Source organism: Cherax quadricarinatus, chromosome 1 (genome assembly GCF_038502225.1).
Source record: "Cherax quadricarinatus isolate ZL_2023a chromosome 1, ASM3850222v1, whole genome shotgun sequence".
NCBI classification, from domain to species: Eukaryota; Metazoa; Arthropoda; class Malacostraca; order Decapoda; family Parastacidae; genus Cherax; species Cherax quadricarinatus.
Genome location: NC_091292.1, coordinates 9959407 through 9967879, shown reverse-complemented (window position 1 = coordinate 9967879; position 8473 = coordinate 9959407).

Here is an 8473-nt window from a genome sequence, read left to right as displayed (position 1 = left end):
TCGAACCTACGAACCTTGGATCAAGGTACGCAGTGTTTGCGAATATTTCACCTGCTCTTGCGAATTCCTTACATTGTTAAAATCTCTAGTTGGTCGATGCATGCAGGAGATGAGATGAAAAGCTGTAAGCCTTCTCCCTGAAAGCTGGCTGCCTTGGATCAACGTCTAGCGTGAGCTGGAAGCCAGTGTGGTGAGAATGGTATAGCGCTGCGTACTTTGTTCCAAGGCTCGTAGGTTCGAGTCTCCTTCAGCCAGAGATCAGCGTTTCTATTTATACATATATATATATATATATATATATATATATATATATATATATATATATATATATATATATATATATATATATATATATATATATATATATATATATATATATATATATATATATATATATATATATATATATATATATATATATTTATTTATTATCACACTAGCCGATTCCCACCAAGGCAGGGTGGCCCGAAAAAGAAAAAACTTTCACCATCATTCACTCCATCACTGTCTTGCCAGAAGGGTGCTTTACACTACAGTTTTTAAACTGCAGCATTAACACCCCTTCTTCAGAGTGCAGGCACTGTACTTCCCATCTCCAGGACTCAAGTCCGGCCTGCCAGGTTTCCTGAACCCCTTCATAAATGTTACTTTGCTCACACTCCAACAGCACGTCAAGTATTAAAAACCATTTGTCTCCATTCATCCTATCAAACACGCTCACGCATGCCTGCTGGAAGTCCAAGCCCCTGCACACAAAACCTCCTTTACCCCCTCCCCTCTCTCCAACCTTTCCTAGGCCACCCCTGACCCTACCCCGCCTTCCTTCCACTACAGACTGACACTCTTGAAGTCATTCTGTTTCGCTCCATTCTCTCTACATGTCCGAACCACCTCAACAACCCTTCCTCAGCCCTCTGGACAACAGTTTTGGTAATCCCGCGCCTCCTCCTAACTTCCAAACTACGAATTCTCTGCATTATATTCACACCACACATTGGCCTCAGACATGACATCTCCACTGCCTCCAGCCTTCTCCTCGCTGCAACATTCATCACCCATGCTTCACACCCATATAAGAGCGTTGGTAAAACTATACTCTCATACATTCCCCTCTTTGCCTCCAAGGACAAAGCTTTGCTCCACAGACTCCTAAGTGCACCACTCACTCTTTCCCATCAATCTTATGATTCACCTCATCTTTCATAGACCCATCCGCTGCACGTCCACTCCCAAATATCTGAATACATTCACCTCCTCCATACTCTCTCCCTCCAATCTGATATTAAATCTTTCATCACCTAATCTTTTTGTTATCCTCATAGCCTTACTCTTTCCTGTATTCACCTTTAATTTTCTTCTTTTGCACACCCTACCAAATTCATCCACCAATCTCTGCAACTTCTCTTCAGAATCTCCCAAGAGCACAGTGTCATCAGCAAGAGCAGCTGTGACAACTCCCACTTTGTGTGTGATTCTTTATCTTTTAACTCCACACCTCTTGCCAAGACCCTCTCATTTACTTCTCTTACAACGCCATCTATAAATATATTAAACAACCACGGTGACATCACACATCCTTGTCTAAGGCCTACTTTTACTGGGAAAAAATTTCCCTCTTTCCTACATACTATAACTTGAGCCTCACTATCCTCGTAAAAACTCTTCACTGCTTTCAGTAACCTACCTCCTACACCATACACTTGCAACATCTGCCACATTGCCCCCCTATCCACCCTGTCATACGCCTTTTCCAAATCCATAAATGCCACAAAGACCTCTTTAGCCTTATCTAAATACTGTTCACTTATATGTTTCACTGTAAACACCTGGTTCACACACCCATTACCTTTCCTAAAGCCTCCTTGTTCATCTGCTATCCTATTCTCCGTCTTACTTTTAATTCTTTCAATAATAACTCTACCACACACTTTACCAGGTATACTCAGCAGACTTATCCCCCTATAATTTTTGCTCTCTCTTTTATCCCCTTTGCCTTTATACAAAGGAACTATGCATGCTCTCTGCCAATCCCTAGGTACCTTACCCTCTGCCATACATTTATTAAATAATTGCACCAACCACTCCAAAACTATATCCCCACCTGCTTTTAACATTTCTATCTTTATCCCATTAATCCCGGCTGCCTTACCCCCTTTCATTTTACCTACTGCCTCACGAACTTCCCCCACACTCACAACTGGCTCTTCCTCACTCCTACAAGATGTTATTCCTCCTTGTCCTATACACGAAATCACAGCTTCCCTATCTTCATCAACATTTAACAATTCCTCAAAATATTCCCTCCATCTTCCCAATACATCTAACTCTCCATTTAATAACTCTCCTCTCCTATTTTTAACTGACAAATCCATTTGTTCTCTAGGCTTTCTTAACTTCTTAATCTCACTTCAAAACTTTTTCTTATTTTCAACAAAATTTGTTGATAACATCTCACCCACTCTCTCATTTGCTCTCTTTTTACATTGCTTCACCACTCTCTTAACCTCTCTCTTTTTCTCCATATACTCTTCCCTCCTTGCCTCACTTCTACTTTGTAAAAACTTCTCATATGCTAACTTTTTCTCCCTTACTACTCTCTTTACATCATCATTCCACCAATCGCTCCTGTTCCCTCCCGCACCCACTTTCCTGTAACCACACACACACACACACACACACACACACACACACATATATATATATATATATATATATATATATATATATATATATATATATATATATATATATATATATATATATATGTATATATATATATATACATATATATATATATATATATATATATATATATATATATATATATATATATATATATATATATATATATATATATATATATATATATATATATACATATATATATATGCAAAACAACCACTCTGAAAGAATAGAGAAATTCCAAGCGCTTTCGTGACTACTCACATTATCAAGGAACTATGAAAGTAAAGCATCATAGGAAGCTATATAAGGGGTCTGGCCAACACCTCACTATCAGATCCCACAACGGTTAAACACCTGACGCGCGCCGACCTAACTGGATAGGTCCTTTGCACAACTCACCCACAAACTATTTTACCCAAGAAAATTTAAAAATTATTATTTGTCCAGTGTATTATTAAATTCTTCCCAAATTCTATTAATTATAAATGGATCTAGTTTATATAAGCTAAAGGAAATATTCATAATTAATAGAATTTGCGAAGAATTTAATAATACACTGGACAAATAATAATTTTTAAATTTTCTTGGGTAAAATAGTTTGTGGGTGAGTTGTGCAAAGGACCTATCCAGTTAGGTCGGCGCGCGTCAGGTGTTTAACCGTTGTGGGATCTGATAGTGAGGTGTTGGCCAGACCCCTTATATAGCTTCCTATGATGCTTTACTTTCATAGTTCCTTGATAATATATATATATTTATATATATATATATATATATATATATATATATATATATATATATATATATATATATATATATATATATATATATACATATATATATATATATATATATATATATATATATATATATATATATATATATATACATATATATATATATATATATATATATATATATATATATATATATACATATATATATATATGTATATATATATATATATATATATATATATATATATATATATATATATATATATATATATATATATATATATATATTGTAACGGGAAAAAAATATATCACAGTGACGCAGATTTAAAACATATATTCAACTCTCAAATATCCAAAAAGAGAGTAAAAACAATGAAGGGTAAACATTTTTTTTTTTTGAACCCGACGCGAATTTATTCTCCAATGAAGTGCGATTTGAACCGAAAAAAACTTTTTTTTGGCATGCATCATACTCAAAATAACAACCTTGCTTATCGTTTTGCCAATATTGTTTTAATAATTATACTGCTATTGGAAATATTATTTTTATTTGTGTTTTAATTCAGTCCTTAGATATATATTGATTATTTTTTCACATTAATAATAATAATAATAATAATAATAATAATAATAATAATAATAATAATAATAATAATAATAATAATAATAATAATAATAATAATAATAATAATAATAACAAAACTACTACTACTACTACTACTACTACTACTACTACTACTACTAATAATAATAATAATAATAATAATAATAATAATAATGACGTTATTATTATTGTTATTGTTATTATTATTATTATTATTATTATTATTATTATTATTATTATTATTATTATTATTATTATTATTATTGTTATTATTATTATTATTGTCTCTGTTATATTCATTATAAGCACTCAGAATGCTCGTAAACGCCATCTGTTACTACTTAGAGGAACTTATACACGTTTGAATGAGCTTAAGTTGTATGCATGAGTGGGCATCTGTCGTCTTCACAACCTGTGTCATTCACTGTGAATAATTCCAGCACTTTAATCATGAATAACAAGGCAGCAGTCATGAATTATCGGTCATGTGTGTGCGTGTCGAGAGGGAGGGAGGGAGGGAGGAAGGAAGGAAGGAAGGAAGGAAGGAAGGAAGGAAGGAAGGAAGGAAGGAAGGGAACTTAAGAATGATGTTGGATGGATAGGGGTGGGGAAAAATGGAAAAAAGAGGTTGGTGGGAGGTCAGAAGGCAGGGAAAGAGAGAGAGGTTATTAGGGAGAGAAATAAGGACGGATGGAAGGAGTCATGGATGGTTGAAAAGAGGATAGGTAGAGTGAGAAAGAGAGAGAGAGAGAGAGAGAGAGAGAGAGAGAGAGAGAGAGAGAGAGAGAGAGAGAGAGAGAGAGAGAGAGAGAGAGAGAGAGAGAGAGAGAGAGAGAGGAGGGGGAAGGGTAGATAGTGAGGAAAGGAAAGAAAGAAAAAGACGAACGGAGAGTTGGGTAGGGAGGGAGGGAGGGAGATAAGGTAGGGAGAAATGAAGACGGATGGAGACAAGGATAGATGGGATGAAAGTAGGTAGAGGGGTGAGGGTAGGAATAGAGGGAGGGAGCGAGAATTACATGGAGCGAGAGGGTAACAGAGGTTGGGAGAGAGAAGTCATATGTCATGCCTAGCGCAATATTCACTTAGTTGGGCTATTGGGGGAGGGGTGGAGTGATGGAGGGGAGAGGAGAGGAGGGATGGAGTGATGGAGAGGGGTGAAACGGAAGGAGGAATGGAGCGATGGAGAATGGAGAAACAGAAAGGAGATAAGAACGAGGTGAGATAAGGAGACCGGGATGGAGAGCAAACTCGTGAACTATGAAGACAGACACACTCCTGAGTGTGGGTGGGATGATGTGGGCGTGGTAGGTGGGTGGATATGTAAGAGAGAAGGGGTGACAGGGAGTTAGTGGAGTGAGGGAAAGGAGATGAGATTAACCAATATTGGAACTTCTAACGATAAGCAGTAAATAACAGTAAATAGAGCCCATCAGGAGCAGGGTATTAGGTTTTAATATTAAATGAAATACTGGCTGGCTGGACTGTGTCTCTGGACACACCTGCTTGTGCTCTTCTCATTGCACTGCTCCTGAAGAAGCGTTTGCATGTGTAGCTAGAAAGGCTAAAGGAAGATGTGGGAAAGAGTCAGTAAAGGGTCACAGATGATGCCCACTGTCTCCATCTCAGCGGTAAAGTACTGGACCTGCCAATACCAGGACCACGGTTCGATCCCCCTCCTATTTTTCAACTTATTCACGTATGTATATATATATATATATATATATATATATATATATATATATATATATATATATATATATATATATATATATATATATATATATATATATATATATATATATATATATATATTTATATATATATATATATATATATATATATATATATATATATATATATATATATATATATATATATACATATATATATAGATAGATAGATAGATAGATAGATAGATAGATAGTTATAGATATATATGTTGTGCTGAATAGGTAAAATTTATCATTTACCAAGAACTAATTTAAAATTAAGTCCTTTGTAAAATTTTCTCTTATACGTTTTAAGATATATTTTTTCATTTATGGTAATGTAAAAATTAATAATTTTGTACCAAAAGAACCTTAGAAAACCTACCTAATCTTATTATAACAAGCGCAGTTTAATTTAGCCTAATCCAACTATATATATTTTAGATAAGTTAACAATAAATAATAAACAAACACAATGAGATATATTTTTCGTTAGGTTCAGAATAATTTTTGCCAAATTATTACGTACACAAATTTTCGCTTGCTTTTTTCAGCAAGTTTTACCTATTCGGCACGACATATATGTATATGTATATATATATATATATATATATATATATATATATATATATATATATATATATATATATATATATATATATATATATATATATATATATATATATATATATATATATATATATATATATATATATATATATATATATATATATATATATATATATATATATATATATATATATATGCAAAACAACCACTGTGAAAGAGTAGTGAAATTCCAAGCGCTTTCGTGACTACTCACATTGTCAAGGAACTATGAAAGGAATACATCAAAGGAAGGCAATTAAAGGGCTTAGACCACACCTCACAGTCAACTCCCACAACAAAGAAACACCTGACGCGCGACAATACCGGACTCATAAGAAAAGAGAAACACTGCAGTAGGTCCGCTGGTCCAACTAGACAGGTCCTCACGACATCCCACTAACAAAATATTCTACCCAAGAAATAAGGTTTATTATTTGTCCAATGTATTATTAAAACTCTTCCCAAATTTTATTACTTATAAGTGAATCTAATTTATATAAACCGAAGGAAATATTCATATTATTTTCAAAACTGCTTTTTATGATATATATATATATATATATATATATATATATATATATATATATATATATATATATATATATATATATATATATTTATATATATATGCAATAAGATCACAGTAAACAGGTGATTTCAAAATATGCAAAACAACCACTCTGAAAGAATAGAGAAATTCCAAGCGCTTTCGTGACTATTCACATTATCAAGGAACTATGAAAGTGAAGCATCCAAGGAAGCTATATAAGGGGTCGGCCAGCACCTCACTATCAGATCCCACAACGGTTAAACACGTGACGCGCGGCGAGCCAACTTGGATAGGTCCTTTGCAAAACTCACCCCCAAGCTATTTATTTGTCCAGTGTATTATTAAATTCTTCCCAAATTCTATTAATTATAAATGGATCTAATTTATATAAACCAAAGGAAATATTCATATTATTGTCAAAACTGCTTTTTATGAAACAAGATTCAATTATATTCCTGTCGACCATGGACTTGCTTGATACTACTTTCTCAACTTTTTGAAAATCAATTGGATGGTTAAAATCTCTTACCATGAAAACTTGGTTGATATGCCTTCTCTTCTTAAGACTTTTAATATTAAAGTTGTATTCAAAAATCTTGATACAGTAAAAAAACTTTTGATTAAGAATTCCCCCCAAAATGCTGATGGATGTGTCTATAAGATTCCTTGTAAAATTTGCGATAAAGTTTATTACGGTCAAACTGGTAAAAATCTCGAACTAAGATTAAAACAACATAAATATAGCATTAGAACTGGACAAGATTCCAATGCTCTATTTATTCATGTAAGAGATTTTAACCATCCAATTGATTTTCAAAAAGTTGAGAAAGTAGTATCAAGCAAGTCCATGGTCGACAGGAATATAATTGAATCTTGTTTCATAAAAAGCAGTTTTGACAATAATATGAATATTTCCTTTGGTTTATATAAATTAGATCCATTTATAATTAATAGAATTTGGGAAGAATTTAATAATACACTGGACAAATAAATAGCTTGGGGGTGAGTTTTGCAAAGGACCTATCCAAGTTGGCTCGCCGCGCGTCACGTGTTTAACCGTTGTGGGATCTGATAGTGAGGTGCTGGCCGACCCCTTATATAGCTTCCTTGGATGCTTCACTTTCATAGTTCCTTGATAATGTGAATAGTCACGAAAGCGCTTGGAATTTCTCTATTCTTTGAGAGTGGTTGTTTTGCATATATATTTATATATATATATATATATATATATATATATATATATATATATATATATATATATATATATATATATATATATATATATATATATATCTTCATGACTGATGGTGTATATGTGATGTGTGGACTTAATGAACATTGTACAGTCGATAGACTTTAAACTTAACGAACAAACAACCAACATGTAAACATTGGAGGGTAAACAATATACATGAAGCAGTAAGCCAACATCAAAGAGAAAAATAGCAATTAAGCAGCAAAAACAAATTACAAATAAAGATTAAACAATAACCAGAACACACTGGCATAGGACAAACAAAACACAATAAACACCAAATTAACAGAGAATTAAGAATCAACATTAAATAGGGAGCAACGGGGG